Source organism: Accipiter gentilis, chromosome 29, assembly GCF_929443795.1.
Source record: "Accipiter gentilis chromosome 29, bAccGen1.1, whole genome shotgun sequence".
In the NCBI taxonomy this organism is placed as follows: Eukaryota; Metazoa; Chordata; class Aves; order Accipitriformes; family Accipitridae; genus Astur; species Astur gentilis.
The window spans coordinates 6,145,576-6,165,167 of record NC_064908.1 but is presented as its reverse complement, the minus strand read 5'-3'; the positions used below and the strand labels follow the sequence as shown (position 1 = coordinate 6,165,167).

Below are 19,592 nucleotides of genomic sequence, written 5' to 3'. Positions count from 1 at the left end.
GCTTCATGACATGGGACCAGATTTGTCCCCATTGCTCCATGGGCAACGTACACATGGGAGGAGGGATTCCCCTTGACATTAAGAGCTTCCCACCTGGCAGCGACACCTGTTTTAAGACGCAACATTCACATTTTAAGACTAAAAGGCACCAAAGAGTCCGGCAGCTCTTACCTGCCCAGACGTGGGCTGTGGTCCAGTCTCTTCATCCCACCAAGGCACGCTGCTGCCTCAACAGGAGCTGCATGGCTTCAGGCTTGGGTCCTGGCCTCACTGCTCTTCCCTGTGCAATGCCTAGGGGACATAAAGCCCATACTTTGGGGAACGGTTGGCTTGTGGTCCTTCCATGTCCCATGGAGGCTCTGGGAGCCTTTCAAGGGGTTTACCAGGAAGCACTGAGCATCCCACACTGTGGGCAAACTCAAAAAGCATCCCCGCATTCAGCTTTGAGCAGCATCAGGCAATGCCAGGGAAGAGGTGATGTACCCCAAGGTCACAGAAGGGTCTTCCCATTAGCAAAGACCACCCTCGTCCCCTGAGCCACCAAGAGCCAGCTGTAGGAGACTTTGGCTGCTCTAATGGGTCCTTCCAAGCCTAGGACATGGTGTTCTGGTCATCTTTATCCCAAGAATACATGGGATGAGTTAAGCCCATCTATCTTCTGCTTGGTGAGGAGGATGGGAAGAAGGTACATGCTGGCGGCTGCAGGGTAGCCATGAGGATTTTTACCAGGATGGATGGGTCTTCTCCACCTCTCCTTGCTATGTTGAGCTGATCTGCATCTCAATATCAGGTACCATGTCCAATCCTGCAGTAATCACGGACAGCAGGTGGTGGAAAGAAAGGTCTGTGGCTTGCCGAAGTCATCAGTTGGCCAGTCTGCTTTAACCCAAATGACAAGGAAGCCCCAAAGACTTACCTCATCCTTGAAGCACTACCCAAAGCCATGCATGCCCAGTATCCCTAGGATGTGGTACTGCCTCATGGGTATTTCCCAGAGGTTACTGTTACACTGCAGTAATGGGGAATCTCATTAATTACTCGTTCAGCTGAATGGTGGTAACGAAGGCACGGGACATATCAAGAATCATGTTAGCATGACAAGTGGCACAGGAACACCCAGAAAGGGTGATGCTCCGCAGAAAGGCCTGAAGTTGTTACAAGGACGTCAGGAGACTTGATACAAAAGGCTGGCTTATTAATAGCTAATGGGCAAATAAATTATGTACCCAATGGGGTGGATTGTGTTTCTCCCTCCTCACTGCACCCTGTCATCTCCATCACCTCCCTTCTCCCTGGTCTCTGTCCCACTTGGTTCTTTCTTCTTTATTTTCCTGCTTTGTGGGACTTACCATGTGGTTGCTCATCACTGAAAGGTTCAAAGCTGTAGTGCCAAATCCAGCCTCTCCCCAGGGACTCGGCTGCCCACATCCATCCAGAGCAGGACAGGGAAGCACCAGCCGCCCCGAGCCCTCTCCGAGGAGGGTCGGACACCTCCCTTACCACACCAGGGCTGCTCCCGTTCCCAGAGACCCACCGATGCCCTGGAAACACCAAACCTGAAAGAGAAGCTCCGGACAGCGAAACAAAAGCATCTCGCCGTGGCTTTCTCTGGGTCGCTTTGCAGGATATGACCTGCCCTGCCTGCCATCTGCCCAGCCGCGGCAGGAGCAGCCCGAGCTGCCAGTGGTGCAGGCAGCCAAGCGCCAGCAGCTCTGCGCCGGCCACGCTCCAGCAGGTCCCTGGCAAGCAGAGAGGGAAGGGGAAGGCTGGGCAATGGCATAGAGGAGGAGAAAAAGGGGGGAGGTTGCTCCATACACTCAGGAGTTGGGGTCCCCAGTACCCCAAAAACCCAGACCAGGAGAAGGGAAAGCTGAGACTTAGTAAAAGGAGGTTTGGGAATCTCCCTGTCCCCCGCATGACTGGGCTGCTGCCCCCAGCTCTGCAAAGCCCAGGGAGGGCACAGATCTGCCTGGTCAGTGCATCCCCGGCTGGGATAACATGGCAGCGGGTTTGAGCAACCACTTGGGTTGCAGTCAGACCAGGACTGCCATCTGCTCCTATTTCAACAGGGGCAGCGATTTCCCCTCTTGCCTTCCCAAGCCCCGTTTCCCAGCTGGTTTGTGGGCAGCACTCTGGTATCTGCCTCACACTGCAGCCAGTATTGTCCTTCCCATCTGATGCTCCCTCCCCAAGCTCTAAATGCTGTTCATGAGTCCACAGGCAGCATTTTTAGGGGAAGCCAAAGTCTATCAGAGTGCGTGTTTTGTTAAACATCTTGGACCCCAGCACGCCGCCCTGTGCTTTGGGGCTGGCTCCCATCAGCGAGAGGAGCACAGAAAATAAGGGCTGCTCATCCAGGTTAAAGCTCCACTATTGCTTCGAGTTGGGGATCTCGGGCAGATCTGCGATACAACCTCATCCCCAATACACAGAGGAGGTGAAGAGCAGTTAGGGCAAAACCAGGAGCAATATTCCAGTCCCTGGACCAGCTCTTTAACCAGAGGACGTCGGCCCCACCATCGCTGTCCCTGCACCCCAAGGCCCTCTTTCCCCAGCACTTCCCTCTTCTCTAATCTTTCGTTATCACTTTCTCTGCCCACTCTGATTTCACTGGGCTGTGCTATGCTATCCCTGGTGCCTGGGTGGTGTTGGGCAATCTGATCCCCACCCCCTCATCAGGCTGTCTATAAACACTGTCACTAATCACCCCAGACCCTACGCTGACCCCGATGAAGTTCCACCCTGTGGGTCTTCATTGCCCAACTTGATGCTGCCCCCATCAACAGGCAGGCTCCTGTTCCATGCCTGTCACCTTCTCAGCAGGTTTGCATAACCCTAGCCCACGTCATGGCAGCTCCTGGTCACCGAAATCAGGCTATTCTGTATCAGTAATAAGAAACTCTCACCACCTCTGACCAGAGCACATATCTGCTCACACCATTGCATCCTCCCTGGGGAGAGGAGCATCTCACCCCAGCATCCATGAAGGATGACATCAAAGCATCCATCTCCAGCTCGTAATTAACACCCAAAACAGCCTCCTCCATGAAGGGGCTGTAGCTTGTCCATTTTCTGTCAATCAGCCAAAGGATGAGGAATCATAGACTAGTTTGGGTTGGAAAGGGCCTTTAAAGCTCATCTAGTCCAACCCTCCTGCCATGAGCAGGGACATCTTCAACTAGATCAGGTTGCTCAGAGCCCCGTCCAACCTGACCTTGAATGGTTCCAGGGACGGGGCATCGACCACTGCTCTGGGCAACCTGTTCCAGTGTTTCAACGCCCGCATTGTAAAAAATGTCTTCCTTATATCTAGTCTGAATCTACCCTCTCTTAGTTTAAAACCATTACCCCTTGTCCTATCACAACAGGCCCTGCTAAAGTTTGTCCCCATCTTTCTTATAAGCCCCCTCCAAGTACTGAAGGCTGCAGTAAGGTCTTCCCAGATCATTCTCTTCTCCAGGCTGAACAACCCCAACTCTCTCAGCCTTTCCTCACAGGAGAGGTGTTCCAGCCCTCGGATTGTTTTTGCGTCCTCCTCTGGAGGACCAACAGGTCCATGTCTGGCCTGTGCTGAGGACCCCAGAGCTGGACGCAGTACTCTGGGGAGGGGGGGGGGGTCTCACCGGAGTAGAGGGACAGAATCCCCTCCCTCAAATCAAGCAGCAAAGGGAAGAGGCGATGCACTCGCCCACCTTGTCTCTGCCGCTGGACTGGTGCAGGGACGTGTATGTGGCCGCATCACATTTTGGGGTGAGTGGTGAGGCAAAGAAGAGGGAGATGGTTTCTTTTCAGACAATCAGGGAAGAGACACAGATGGAAAATGAAAGGCTGCAGCGGGGAAGAGAGGGTGGTAACACCCTTCCTTTGGTGTCCCTGCAAACTAGGGAAGGAAAGATGGAGGAGCAAGTGGGAAAGTCTGAAATTAGGACCTCTGCTAGGTCCTTTCTTCCCCCTGCACACGATGGGGACAACCAGGAGGAGGGCAAGGAGATGGCTCTGGTGCCCTGGTTTTAACCAGCTTCATTGGATCTATGGCAAGAGGGGAGGAGACAAGCATAAGGCAACATCCATCCCGAGTGGATATTCCTGCTTTACAGAGTCATAAGGCCAAGCATGGCATCACTTCATTGTCTCAAAACCCTGCCCAAAGCGAGGTTATAGATGGGCAAACTGAGGCACAGAGCACACGAGAGGGCTGAGCTGCCAAAACATCCCTTTGCAGCAGGTGAGGGAGGTGCAGTTCTGCTCCCTTCACTCCTCTTTCCATCCACAGGCAGCAGTTTGAGGGAGCAGCTCTGCCTGTTCAGGTCACTCCATCTGAGTCTCCAAATCAGGTCCCTGCAGCAGCTAAAGCCTGGTAACATCAGAAAGTGCTTGCTGGTGTCTCCAAAGCAGCTGTTTCTGTCTGCTCTGTGGTTACTGGGTCTTGCTGGCTAAGGGTGGCTCTGAAAAAATGACGAAAAAAATTAAAGTTACTGTCAGTAATCTGAAATTCACCTCGCAGGGGAATTTGTGCCCCTCCCGGAGAAGCTTTAGTGGACCGTAAACCAAAAAAAGATCAAAATATCTTGTACCAGGAATTAAATGCAACAGTGCCCCTGTCTGGGGGATAGAAATATAGCAGCTTAATCCAAGACAGTATTTTTACAGCATACCACAACATTTATTTAAATCTCACCAGATGGGGGGCAACCCACCGCAGCACCCCACGGTCTCCAGGACCTGATGGCTGCACCCAGCTCCCCCTCCCTCCCTGCCCAAACCCAGGGCTGTGCTGCTGACAGAGTCGGGCCCCCAAGTCCCATCCTCTGCAGCAGGGAGGGATGACACATCCCAAATTTATCCAAAAAAAAAAAAAAATAAAAAAAAAATAGAGTCCTGCAGGTCTTGGCAAGTGGCTGCAATAAAGCAGTGCAAGTGATATAACAGCTCCAACCAGAAGAGGACAGTGGTGCACATGTTTTATTTAGGGATACGCTACCTAGGGGCACACACGCACCAAGAGGGATTTTAAGGGCTCTACTTCCCCTCTTCACTATTAAAATCACCCATTTCAACACCCACAGTGGGGTATGACAGGGATCAAGGTCATTCCCAGTGATGAAAACCCATCCAGCCTGGGGCATGGATGAAGCCAGCGCACTATGAGATGCTGCAGCAGGTCCCAGCTCCGACAGCCTCTGGGGCTGCTGGAGGGGAGCAGGGATGCATTGCAAGGAAGGCTGAGCCTGGAGACAAAAAGAATCGGTCTTTTGGGGGAAAACTTTCACCTCAACTGAAAATGGGACTTACTGGGGTGATTAGAAAGGTGTAGTGGAAGCTGCTTCAGCTTGTTGTCGCAAAAGCACGAGTTCATTCCTGGTATGCAACTATCAATTTTACACACGGAGGCGGGATATCGATTTTATTACAAAGTTGCGCAAGTTTGGCTGCTAGATAAAACTAGGATAACAATTTCTACAAAGTCCTGAGCTCTATACATATTCTTATCACAATTCTCAGCCCATGAGGCGGTCCTGTGTGGCTGATTGGTCATTTAATTATATTCCTTACATAGATAAAAACGTACTACACATGCTCAAAGAGGAAGGGTCTTTTCTTGGGCCAGGGTCTTCTATCTAAGGGGCATGATTTTAGTATTATAATGAGGGTAGTTCAGTCTAGGACATCATTTTCGTGCCAAAAACTGACCATATATTCTTAATTAAAGCAAGACAGTCTGAGTACATATAGTTTACATACTTTGCCCAGGATGTTCAGGATGTTCCTGTCTTCAAGGACAGAGTCCCTGATTTAGGAGTTCCTCAACTAATCACTCTTGACATTTCTCAAAACATCTTCAATGATAGAACTTTTGGCTACTAATGCTAAGTACATATAATCATCCATGTATGCATATTTCTATCTCAGTTAAAGGTTCACGATTTGTGCTGAAGAAAGACAACAAGCTGGTGTCTAGGGAAGGAGATAACGTGTGTGCATGTACATCTCTCTCTCCCTGCGCATGTACAGAGACACAAAAGAGAATGCAAACACAACCGTATCAATATGCATATAGGTATAACTACATGGGAACAGGTATTCCAGCTGTTTCCTGTATCTCAACATAAAACCCCAGGCAGTGGTTATCTGACCCCAAAGGTCAGACCTGCCCACCACAGAGGGGCTGGCACAGGCTGCCAGGGTAATTTCTTGCTTGTAATTAAAAAGCTGAGGATTTGGGGATGAAAGCAGAGCTGGAAACCTGCCAGACCCCACTCATGCACCAGGCTCCTGCTGATGCTCCTCGCTCTGGGGAGGAAGGTAATGGTGGAAATACAGGGAACCTTCTGCTAACAAAAGCCACCAGATTTAGGGATCTAGGATCAAAATGTCCTAGGGATTTAGGGACCAGCTCTCAAGAGAGGCAGTAAGAGGTTGGTTCACAGCTGTTTCATATTCTGTACCTCAAGTCTATATATATCCCTCTAAAAATCATTCACCCCTGGCATGAAAAGCCAGGTTTGTCCCATAACAAGTGTTTTCTCAGCCCGACTCCTTTAGGGCAGCAGGGAGAGGGGGCTTTTGGTGATGGATACCAATGTTTGCATCAGCCAGGATGCTGCAGGCACTGGAAAGGTCCCATTTCCCCTCTCCCAACCCCCTCAGCTTGCTCACCTGCTGCAAAACCTCTCACTTTCCTGCTGGTTTAGAGCTCAAATGGACTCATGCCAGAGCTGGGGAAAAGGCCGGCCCTCTTGGTGACAACTAAGCGTTAGATCATGAAACTTCACTCCTGCGATGCAGGCAGAGATGCTGGATGCAGAGAGCAAAGGTATGGTTCAGGAACGGTCTTGGTGGAGATGAGGCTATCCAGCATTCTCCCTAAATGCTGTTTTCTTCCCCCAAGCTAGGCTCTTGCAATCCAATACCCGGGTTCCAGAGAACTCCCAAAGCTTGGCAAATTGGCATGATGACCTGTCACATCCCGCTCCATCAGTCCCCTCCACCACCATGCTCAACCGAGCAGAAGCGATGGGAAAAGACCCGACAGACGGGGGCCCCTTTGCCCTCCTTCATCCATTCTCTCCCTTTTCCATCAGCAATTTGATGTTTAAAAACCTGTTGTGGGTCCTAAGCTGCTGTAAACCTGCCTCGATGTAGTGATGCTTGTGGAAGTTACAGGGGTACAAGTGCCCTTTTTGGGGTAAAAAAAAGGGAAAACCCACCCACTCAGCACCTTTGTATAGTCCCTTGGGCAGGGAGAGGTTACACTTAGACACTCTTAAACACAGACACATTCATCAGGAGCTCTTAGACACTGATGTATTCATCAGCCCAGTGGCCTTTGCACCCCCCAGTCTTCCTGGGGTAAAATATTATAAGTAAGCATTTGGGGAAAAAAAAGGAAGAAAAAAAAAAAGGAGAGGTGTTTGCTCCTGACTCCCAGGCTCCTGGAGGGCTGGTTTCTCATTGCTGCACGCAAAGGGTCCCCTCCATCCCCCCAGCCCTCCTCCTGCTCCTGCCAGCTCAGCAGGCAGCACCGCACCCCCACTTCGACAGTGTGTGCCCTGAAACAAGTCAGCAAAATTCACTGGTGTAAAACAAAACAACCCACAGAAACCCACCTCTCCTCATCCTTTCCATTAAAAAACCCTCTTCCCCCTCCCTGGATCCCGCAGGGGAGGACGATGCAGGCAGGAGCTGCCAGAAAGCTGTCACAACATCCCCAACACTGCTGCGTGTGAAATACGGATCCACACCCTCAAATAGTCACATCTTGGGTTTTATTTCCATCTAATAATCTAAACACAACCCCTGCTCCCCTCTAAGCTCTGCCTGACCTTATTCACCTGCTTTAAACCCAAGAGCAGTATATGTCTGGCTGTCCCAGTAAGACCAGCAAACCCAGGGGTGGTTCCAGACTGGTTTGCCTTTGCCAAAGGTCCTTTTCTAACCTCAGGCAGGTGGAGCTGCTCACCACATTATCAGCCTCATTCCTCAGGTGCTACCCCACAGCTTTGGATGGCTGCCGCTCCCCTCATGATGCTGATGAGAGGTTTTCCTGCTGGTCTGGGCCAGATGTGCTGTTTGGGCTGAAAATCCAGGTGAAAATCTAGGAATTGGGCAGGGAATAGGAAGGAAAAGGATCTTGGTGGTGATCAGCACCTATGATGTTGGGGACCCTGTTTGACGCTAGATCCAGTGCTGGTTCCAGCATCCTCCCTCCCCATTCCCCGCTGCTTTACTAGGAGGGTGAAAAGGAGGGATGAAGATGCTAGACCATGGCTGGAAGATGCTGGACCATAGCTGAGGGTTGGCCCATCTTCTCTGCCCCACAAATCACATGCAGTGACAAATTCATGCAGAACCAGGCAAGGCTCTGCAGTACAGTCCCCAAGGCACATGTCCCTGGAGATGTGACATGGGAAAGGTCTGGAGATACGGACCCCATCGCCATCCTCCTCCGTGGGCAGTTGATGTTGAACACTCCTGGAGGATCCTGGGGTAGGTGAGCCTCTGTTTGCACCCATAAAACTGCAAGATGTGCTGCACCCCTCAGAGAACTGAACCTTGGCCAGCCTCCAGAAGCAATTCCCAAGGGGGAAATCACTCCCTGGATTGTCCGCTCTCCAGCACTGGCTTTCTTTTGCCAGACTTAGGGAGAAATGCTCCTTTTCATCCTAAAATTACCTGCCCTGCAGGCAGCCTGTGACCCTGCTCAGCCCTGCAACTTGCCACCATCCTCCCCCAGCTCCAGGGGACTTCTTGGAAAAGACTTTTAAGCAAAATATTAAAGCTATCCCCCCAGCAAATCCCAGCTGGGACAGAGCTTTGCTGCAGTGCACTGAAATCCCGAGGACAGGCTAAAATTTGGGTAGCCAGAAGTTGGCTTTTGGGGGGGTTGCATTGGGGGAGCCCCTTGAAATCCCACATCAAACTGGAGCTGCCCCTGGTTTGGACACAGGCACAGGGACAGCCCTCAGTCAGCTGCCTGGGCATGCTCCATCCTTGCTGGCAATGAGAAGGACAAAATAAGAAATATCTTTTTTGGGGCCAGCAATGACTAATTCTCCTCTGGGAGCAAGGAAATAATTATGGGTCTTTCCCAGAGAAGGGATAGCCCTTAATTATGAGGCTGGGCAAACCCTCGGTGTAACTTTCTGAATTTCTCTCCTCCTCAGATGAGCTCCTCACACCTCATTTCTCCATCCGCTAAGCAGGAATGATCCCTTTCTCCCACCCCACTGGCATGACGCAGCCCTCACTGGGATATCTCCATGGGATTAATTATGCAGAATCATGTAACACTTTTTTTTATTATTATTATGGCTGAATAACCTCTTAGGGAAGCCCTGGTGATGGTATGTGGCTGAATAGGGAAACGCAGCTTTTCCCATCTGCAAAAAAACCCAGGGCATCCTCTGTTTGCAGGCTGATGATGCTGAGTCTCTAGCTGTGCATGCAACCATTGCTGATCCCTAAGACCACCTAGGTTTTGGGGTGCGGACATACAAACACTCTCTTCTGTGGCCTTTAATTTCCCCCTCCAGGGGGGTATGCAAGGGAACACCCTCCCAGGAAAAGCTAAAAAATTCTGTGTTGCTATCAGTTACAAACCTAATTGCCCCCAGCTTTGTATGGTGTCTCTTCCAGGCATGGGGAAACTGAGGCACAGAGGGATTGTTCTGCTGGTGCAGGTGTTCAGCGGGGCTGTGGGAGCTGAGCCCAGGGCCAGCTATATTTATTAGGCTGAATAATGGGAAAGTGCCTTTTCGCAAAAGCCTCCGGCACTTGGCACGGGCCAGGCTGGCAGCACAGACCGGCTGCTCCGCTGCCCTGGCAGCCCCACGGGGCCTGATCCTGCTCCAAGCTGCATCGCGAGCTGCCTTTTGGCTGCCCGCTCCCCTCTTGCTGCTCCGCAAAGGATTTGCAGCCTCCGCGGAGAGGCAGGAGCTATAAAACCCCATTTTAATTTTGCTCTCACCGGGGATGGTGAAGGAAACAGAGCTGCAAATCAAACAGCCTCACTCCACGCCTCCCGCTGCAGGCAAAGAAAATGAAACAGCCTGGAAAGCCGGAGAGGGCCGGATCCTCCCGCAGTGGGAATCAGTGGAGTCAAGGGGCAGGGATGTCCTGCTCGTTGCAAACCACTGCAGTGCCGCAGCTGGCACGGCGAGACTGGTGCTGGCTTCCCTCCCTCTGCACAGGGCATTTAGCACGGCTGGGCTGTAGGGCCAGTGCAGGATGGTCCTGGGTTCTTCTGCACAGCCATACTGGTGAGACTGGTCCAGCACCAGGCTGAGGCTTATTTGGATGCAAACAAGATGCCACCAGCTTGAGAACAAGCCCTAATCTGAGGGACAGGAGACACAGGGTTGTGGGGTTTTTTTTCCCCGGCACGTTTCTCCTCCACTCCTTCCCTCCAAAAACTGACTCCAATTTACGTCACCTGCTCCCCTTTAGATCCGAGATGGTGTCAAAATCCATCTGCAGCCTGGTGAGAGTCAATCCTGATGGGGAGAAGCTGCCAGAGACAGAAAGGCAAAGAGGATTTTCCATCCCCCTTTTGCAGCTGAGGTTTTGAACATTTATTTTTGCCTTGAGGGTGTGATTGAAGCCCTTGAGTCCCCAGAAAAAGCATCTTGCAGGGGGTTGCGTTATGCTTTCTGAAGCATCCTTGGGGTAAATTGCTCAGGGATAAACAGGGGTATGGAGGGGTTTGCAGCATATTCCCCAGTCACTGGAAATCACTTGCATGAACAGCGTTACCTGCAGAAAATTGCTCCCTTTTGAGCCACACAGGCTGGTTTACAAGACCGCTTGGTGCCAGGGATGCCCAAAGCGATCGCAGCTCAGTGGACCACAGACCCTTTTGAAATCACCCCCTTGCTCAGGCACAGGGACACACAGGCTTGGGGACAAGCCTGGAGCCAGGACTTACACCCATACACGTGCCCATGCAGGCACTGCAGCATCTCCCACGCCCGGAGATCTCCGACGTGCTCAGGCGCATCAGCAGGGTACCAACGCGTCCTCCCGACACACCAGCCCTGTGCCACTGAGAAAGATGTGGAAGGAGGAAAAAAATACATCTCACATTGGTGCCAGGTTCCTCGCACCATGCCCCGTATGTGCCCACTCTGTTTCTCCCTTGGCCACCCCAAGACCCTCCCTCCCTCCCCACTTTCTTGACCACTTTCTTGACCATGGCCCATCTCTCTGCCAGCGGAATCCTCCCTGCTAAATACAAGAGCCCCTGCCAAGATAAAAGCAAAGCTGTGAATAATTCATGTTTCAATCTTTTTTACCACCGTCTGCTGTAAATATTTAAATAGCACCAAGATGTCTAGAGCTGAACTTCGGGACGATGAACCTGAGCAGAGCTGCTGGCTTGGGGGGCAGCCCCATGGGGAGGGGTGAGCTGGGGCCGGTGCATGGGGAGGGTGGCAGATGCCGCAGGGACAGGAGGGGACATTTCTTTGGCTGTGTGTATGCTGGGGCAGGGACAAGGGAGCCCCAGGGGAAAAAAATGATTTATATCTCAGTAAGGAGCAAATATCCAAGCCTTTCTGCCCTTCCAGACAAAGGGCAGTTCAGAAAGGGATGTCTTTCCACTATAGGAAAGAGGTGAATATTGTATTGAAAGGAGTATCCAAATGACATGGTTCAACTTTCGGCACTCTCCTCCTCTCTCCTCTGCTGCCTTCCCCTGGCTCAAGACCTCAGTGGAATTTCACCCATATTTATGATTGCGAAAAAAACAATCAGCAAATCCTCTCTGCTCCAGTTTGCAGCTCCCTGCGGTCTGCTTTCCACCTGGAAAACAAGAAAACAACGTCTGACATTAAAATAATGTGTGGTCCTGTGCTGTCTCCCAGCTCCTGGTGCAGCATCCAGTCCAGACACGAGGGGATATTTACCCAATCCCAATGGATTGGGAACATCTGGGAGCTCATTGCAGGAATCAGGGATCCCCTCCAGGGACAAATACCATCCTGACACTGCTTTAATTTTATTTTTATTCGCAGTGCATAGGAGAACAGCACGTCCCTGGGAAGCTGCTGTGTGCCGGAGAGTCTCCTCCTGCTTCAGCATCACTTGGGTATTTTGCAACGCTTCCTGTAGGTAATGGCTCGGAGCAATTATTGCCACCGTGTCTGCAGAGATGTGGTGCTCCTGGGTCCTCAGCTGACGTGACCCTTGCTGGCCACCTTGTCACCCCCGCGCACAGTGAGCCTGCGTCTCCCCAAGGCTCTGCTTCGAGTCCCCTTTGGGGAGGCACTCAGCTGCTGAAACTCTGGGCATTTTCTTCCTGGAGATTTAAGTGGTTTTCACCAGGATTGGGTTTTTTCCAGCTTTTCAAGAGCGGTTTCAAACGCACTGAGTACCCTTCGCTCTTACATTTCTCCTTGCACCAGCCTGTGCATACAAAGACAGGCTCGTGGTGCTGTCGGTCTTCCTCCTGGCGAGACTTTGGTTGCAAATCCCTCCATCGTCCTCCAGTGAAAAGGCAAAAAAAAAAATCCAGGAGGGTTTTTGCCACCAGTTCCAGCCCTTGCTCCACACCCCAGTGTGATGTCCCAGCCACTGAGCTGTCGCCCAGGGATAAGGCACCAGCCAGCACCAGCAGGTCCTGCCTGTGCCACAGCTTAGATCTACAGCTCCATCGCCGCAGCGGCTTTGGGGGCCATCCTTGGACAAAAAACAGGTCCAAGGTACTGCCACAAAGCTGGACCCTATAATCCTTCTTTTAAAGATAATTTCTGGGCTGGAAAGAGCTTTTCCACCTCTGGAGGCTCTTTGCAGGGGTTGGTTGGTTTTCCTCCCTAGAATTAGAGTAAATGAAGAGTTTGGGACACCACAAAATTTTGCAGTTTGAATATTTGAATGAGTGTTGCCCTTAAGCCAAGAATTTCACTAAGTTCTAACCTTTTAAAAGCCTTTTTTCCAACCAACTTAACATTTGAAACAAAAGATATTTTGCTTTCCCTATGGGATGCTTTGAAAACTTCAAATCTTTTTCCTCATCTACATTCCCAAGCCAAGTTATTAATCAAAACAATACGTTGCCCACAACAACAACAACAACAAAAGGCATTCAGTCAATGAGTCATCATTTTTCTGTGAAAAAAAGAAACGTTTCCCCAGCTCCCTGCTCTGGAATGGCCCTAATCTCTGCACCAGCCCTTGTGGCCAAAGCAGTTGTGGTGTGTCCTGGTCAGATGTGGGGGTTTTCTGGGTGGCGGTGCAGGTTCAGGTTAGCTGGGCCGGGTTTACTCCTTCCTCTGAGGTTGATGGCAAGATCTACAACATTTTTGGCATCATGGCCTTTGCCTGGTCGGCTTATACCACCCATCCCCAGAGATTCTGGAGCCTGCAAAGGGGAAGGAGAGTGTGCAGGTGAACTAAGCACCCATGTGCAGATCAGCTGGGGATCGTTTCCCAGCTCTTTGTTGCTCTCCCCACCTCTAGAAATGAAGAGAGAGGGAAATGTCTGTGCATTGCAGAGATTTTACCAGTACGTATGGACTGAAGCACCCCACGGGGGGATGGCACCCCCTCACAGCCCAGGGACTGCATTGACTGCAGTAGAGCCCAGAAGAAGCTCAGATATCCACTCCATGGGACCTTGACCGCTCACTGGGCTCAAACTGTCCTCAAAACCCCAGGGCTGATGGGGGAGCCCACTAGGCATGGGGGCATTGGCCATGGGGATTTGGACTGCTGCACGAGAGGTGGGAGCAGGATGGAGCCTGTAGGGTGCTGGGTGCTGTTGCTGAAGCAGCTTCAGAAAAACAGAGAAAGAGAGAAGGGGGCAAAAAAAGAGAACGCTAAGATTAAACCCTTGGCTGATCAATTTTCCGCAGAAGGCCGCTGGAAGGCTGGCGGGTTCGCTCTGTACTAAGTGGTTTATAGATTTCCTCTAAATAGGAAGATGCAGCTGCCGGTGTTCCACATTGAGAAGGGTACAAATCTGGTGTAGGGGGACAGGGTACAGAGGTGGGGACTGCTGGCTTGGCCCCTTCCTCCTTTCTTCCCTAGAAAGCCCATTTAACAGCAGGTGAGGGGTTAACAGTGGGAGACACCCCAGTAATTGCTCCTTCCCACCCAGGATCAAACCACGTTGTGCATAACCATGGGCGGTGACTCGTTGCAGGGGGATGGGCTTTTTAAAACACCCACAGGACACCAAGCCCCCCCCCCTTTTTTTTTTTTTTTGAGGGTTTGTGCTAAAGGGACTTGCCCAAGGCCTTGTAGGAGAGAGAAAAGAGGCAGAGCATCCTTCCCTGCGATGCACAGGGACAGGCTGGCTTGTGGGCATGATCCTGCCTTAATGTACCCCTCACCTTGGCCAAGTCCCACCAGTGAGGACCCCAGAGTGGGTGCAACCACGCTGCTAACAGCTTCTCTTCATCCCACCCCAGGGATCTGCATACAGCACACAGGGACACCATGGGTAAGTGCGTGACCAAGGATAAAACCAGCTCTATGTCTAAGCAAGGTGGGGAAAAAAGGTGAAGGAGAGATTTTTCTGATGCTTAAACATTCCCACCTCATCCCAAGGGGAATTGCATTCTGGTACCATATAGAAGAGTTTGGAGAAGTTTCCATTTAAGCCAACAAACGGTCGGGGGTGAGAGGCCTGGAGTCAGAGGGAAGTGACTAATCAATCTACTCATCATTTATTTATAAAAATGGCAGATGCGAGCGTGAGCTGAACCACTGAAGACAGGAGCCAGCTACAATCATTGCGGGAGGATTTTGGAGGAAAAATGGACAACCGAGGCAATAGCTTTCAGAGGAAAGTCTTATCTGGAGGGTACAATCAATAGGGAGAAGAACCATGCGAGACTTATTGTCTCTCCCAAGGCCACTGAAACAAGCAGGAAGTCACTAAAAAGGAATGGCTTTGCTTCAGGGTGGAAACATCAACAGAACATGCTGAGAAGGACGTTCTTCACACCTGAGACACTTGGGTTCAGCCTGATCTCCCTGCTGATGCCTCATCAGGTCCCTTGCAGTGTCTTTTGCTCCTCTGTTGGGCATGGAAATCCTCTTGTAGACAGATCTGGTGGAGAGGACACATCTACTTGGCTTGGGAATGTGTAGCCATGAGGCAGTTCCCATGGGTATAGCCTTCATATATATATGAAGGAATATATATGGAGCAAGGAATAGAGGATACCCTTAGAAATAATATGTTGTAGCTCCTACTTAGGAGCCCACATGGAAACACATGTAAAATATTCACCTCCAGGCAGAGCCTGGGCTCTCCCATGGGACCCAAAGGGATGAGTCTCCTTGCTCCCATGGGACTTGGGCACCTACAGCCTCACCATCACCCCACCTGCAGCAAAATTTCACCCTCGATGAAGCCAGGGAAGCAGGACCAGGATCTCTAGGTATTTTCAGGTCCATTAACTGGCAACGTAAGGCTTGAGCCTCATCAGGCATAAAATTGGAGTAAATCCAGGGACATGTGCAGGGTCAGGGCACCGGAGCGGTCGCAGAGGAGTGCTGGGGTTCTGGCAGCACTGGGAACCAAAGGCACTCTGAGCTGTGCAGTTGGGGATGAGCCAGTTCAGTAGCAGAAAAAATACAGCACTGAGCAGCCACAAAGCCCCGTTGACCCTTGCATTGCCATGGGACCTTGGTGCTCCTTTGGCTTTCTCTTACGGCACCAGAAACCACTGCTATGAGCAGTGATGACTCAAGGATAAAAGAGGATGACTTGTATTTGGTGTGGGGAAAGACAGCACCTACGGGAACCTGGAGCCCCATTGACTCATCTCTCACACATATGGAGGCGTCCCCAGGAGAACCTCACAGGGTCTTGTTGCCAAGAGCACCGTCATGGTCAGCAGAGTGAAAAAGGGCCTCCTCCACGTCAACCATCCAGCTTAATTTAGATATCTGTCTTCAGGCCAGAAGAGTAATGCCTTAAAAGGACCCATTTCTCTGCAATCATGGTGAAAGGTGTCAGGGAACCAAGCTCAGACGGACCATAGATGCTCACTGTTGGTGCAAGGGATGCCACTCAGCAGAGCCACATGAGGACCCTACAGCCCCCCCAACCCCTTCCCCCATGCCACTGCTGAGGTTTGTAGCACCCACAGCATTGTGCTGCCTGGCCGTTCAAACCATCTTCACTTGGCAAGAGCTTGCCTTGGGAAACCATCCGGCCAAGGCGTGAGCAGGCATCGTGCCACAGCAGCAGACGGCGGGAGCACGGGCTGTCGGGAAAGCACATCCCCAGCACGCCAAAGGCACGCGGCCCAGAAAAGAGCATCCAGAGGGGTCTTCTCTCTTCTCTGTAGGCGTGAAAGGCACCAGCTGAGAGAGCGGGGGGCATGTCCTTACAGCTTCGCTGTGAAAATATGGATCCAGGCACAGAGCTGGTGATGGGAAGCAGTTATAGTCACATGAACCCCACATCTCAGCACTGCTCTGCCTGGACACTTATGAAAGCCATCCCATCCCACACAGCTCCTAACAGTCAGGTCTTAATAAGGGTCCTTCAGGCATTGATGCCTTGGAAATCCAAGAGGCATCCCTTCCACCAACAGTGGGCATCTACGGTCCGTCTGATCTTGTGTCCTTGGCTCCTTTCACCACAAATGCAGAAAAATGGGTTCTTTTAAGGCATGCCTCTTCTGGCCCCAAGGCAAATGGCCAAATTAAGCTGGATGAATCACGTGTAGGAGCTTCTCTCTGCTGACTGTAATGGGGCTCCCAACACTGAGACCAAATGGAGAGGTCCTCCTGGGGAAGTCTCCATAGGCATGAGACATCCCCAGGCGACCAGCCTGATGGGGAGCCCAGCTCTGGGGCTCTTCGCTCCCAAAGAGGACCACCACAGTGACAAATCCTCAGCTGCTGGCCACAGGATCAGGCCCTGGGATTGGCACAGGGTGAGAGGGTCATCTCTGCCCAGAGGAAGGTGGGGAGTGGGATAAGGACAGGGATCGATAGGACAGTCATCTTCCTGCACATCAGCAGACTCTCAGAATATATTTAATACACTAAAACACATTCCCCCAATTTTCTATTTATGGTAAATGAATGTCTAATCCTCGAGCCGCGATATTGCAGCTTTGTGCTGAGTCGGCGGTTCTCCTGATGCTGTGGGGAGGGAAAGGATGAGCTTGCAGGAGCCGCAGAGCACAGCAGAGCTGAATCCAGCCACCCCTGAGCCCCTCCCAGAGAGAAGCCACCTGGGCAAACCCTCTCCCTCCAGCAAAGCATCCCAGTGCCATCCCATTTATCCTGCACAGCACAAAAGCAATGCCTGCATTATGGTCAAAGGTGTCTTTGCTTCTCTTTCTGGAGCTGTCAGGGGCTGCTTTCTTCAGGTGACAACTCCCACCATGGTCAAGGTGCCACCATCCCACCAGGGAACCGCTTGAGCTAAACCCATGAGCTATTTTCCCCCTACAGCATCAGCGCTAAGGCTGAACTAGGGCACGGAGGGCAAGGGATCTGAAACTAGTGCTCCCTGGGATTTCATGGATGTATTTGCACGTCTACGCATAAGGGAATGTGTCCACACGCGCATCCCATGGTCATGGACCGGTCTGGGTGTGCACATGCTGGGGTTCACACCTGCCGGCCAATGCAAAGGAGATTTTCCAATGCTAAAGGAGCCAAATGGCGAAGGCAACCGAAACCTCAAATCCCGCACGTGGCGGAGGGCTACGTGCAGTGGGGAGCCCCGGGCCAAGGCTGAGCTCGCTGCAAACCCCCCTGCAGACAGTCAGCAGCACCCCTGTGCCGCCTGTTGTCAAACCCGGGCTCCTTCCAACGCGGGCTGAATGTCAGCAGCACCCAGGAGCATTTGTATGGGTTCGGAGTGCACCCAGGGGCCCCAAAAATGAGGTGCAGGCACCAGCTACCTTTGGGCCGGGCTTTTGCTGCTTTCAGAGCAGGGTTTTCACCGAGCTGGTGCATGAGGCCGGTTCATTTTCAGCTGCTCCTCCCTGCCCGCGGATGCTGCGGGCAGCGTGAAGGCGAGGATGGACCTTCCCAAAGGAGGTTGCTCTGCCCAGCGCTGCAAGGACGGAGCTACTGCTGCTTCAGGGACAGGCTCAGGTGCCTGGAGCCCGAGCTCATACCCGCATCCGCAGGGCTGTGGTGGAGGGCAGCTAATGTTACCTGCCTGGCCCCCAGCCAGAGCGGGGAGGAAGACGGGAGGAGAATTTGTACTGCAGGGCTGTGCCAGGCAGCTCTTGCAATGCCCTTTCTCTCCGTCCTTGCACAGCCTGTGTGGAGAAAACCCCTCCAGGGTGGCAGACAAAAGCCATGGGGGTGTCTGCCCCCCCCCCCCCCCGCCCAGGGACCTCACATTCCTCCCCACTGTGGGAAGGCTGCTGCTCATATAAATGGCCAAGTGGCCAAAAATACTGGGATTTTTAGCAGTCTGCTGCATTCATTGCAGGTGGAACGGGAATGTTGGGGGGGGGGGTTAAGGGAGGGGGTTACTCATGGAGAGGGGTGTCCCCCTCGCTCTGCACTGGTTTGTCAGGACCACATCCCTGGGCTGTGCAGCACAGGGAGACTTCTAGAAGCTGAATAATAAATCAAATGCCATTAGAGTGGCTGGGAGCTGAGCAGAGGAGGCCCTTGCCCTGCAACCAGTAAAGCTGCAGTAAGAGCTTCTGCATAAGACCATCACTTGTGCTCCTCTGCTGAAATCGCTGCAGACGGTTGAGACATCTGAATCTCTTCTTTCCTAAAGCACTTTAGAGCTACTAATGAAAAGCACTGTGTAAGAGCCACATAACATCATCATCAGAATAATAATAGTTACTATCAATGCCTACTCCTTGCCAGCCTTATTGGATGCCACAACCTTTTTTTTTGTGTGTGTGTGTGTCTGTCTTCATGAAATTATGCCTTACTATACCAAATGCTCTGCTGGCTTTTTTCATCCTTAAGGGTTTCAGGGCATTACAGTAACCCAAAACCTTTAAAAACATTTGTGAGTAAAGTGCTTTAGGCTGCCTGGCTAGGAGATGTTATACAAGTGCAGAGCATTCTTCTTCTTTGATGGAGGTCCTTCAGGGTTAAACTCTCCTTCTGCCTTTTAAAGAGTGGAAATAACCAGCATGTGAATGCTCAAGAGTGTGGATCAGACTAGTCTGGAAGTGGAAGAAGTTGCAACCATCTGGACCCCCTGTGCAGTTGCTGGAGGGAGGCCAACAGCCACAAGGAGCCTCATCCCTCCATCCCTCAGAGGTGCCAGTCTCTCCATTGAGTGCATTGAGCCCCAGGTGACCCCAGAAGACCAGACTGCTTGGTTTTAGACAGCTGACGCTGGAGAAACAGCTTTCAGCATTGCTCCTTTGCCCTGGGCCTGCCCAGCCCTCCCATGGGGATAAAACATGAGGTTTGGAGCAAAGCCCTTCCACCAGCCCAGTGCTGGCAGGGGACAGAGAGTGGCTGCAGTAAAATGGGAAGGCAAGCGCTGTGATCCATCTTCCCTCTACCCTTTCCATCTTCCCAGCCTGGCTTTGGGCTCCCCATGATCCATCTCAAAGATCTCACCCAACATCAGGGACCTGGGACCAGCCTCCCTCTACAGCAGCTAGAGCGGGATGATGCCCTTTCCA

At 51.8% G+C, this 19,592-nt stretch overlaps 1 protein-coding gene across 1 annotated transcript in view; it reads right to left on the bottom strand.

Moving 5' to 3' along the window:
- LOC126052234 (potassium voltage-gated channel subfamily A member 2) overlaps nucleotides 1-19,592 on the bottom strand; it is a 358,553-nt gene that overhangs the window by 323,585 nt on the left and 15,376 nt on the right. The window lies entirely within an intron of this gene.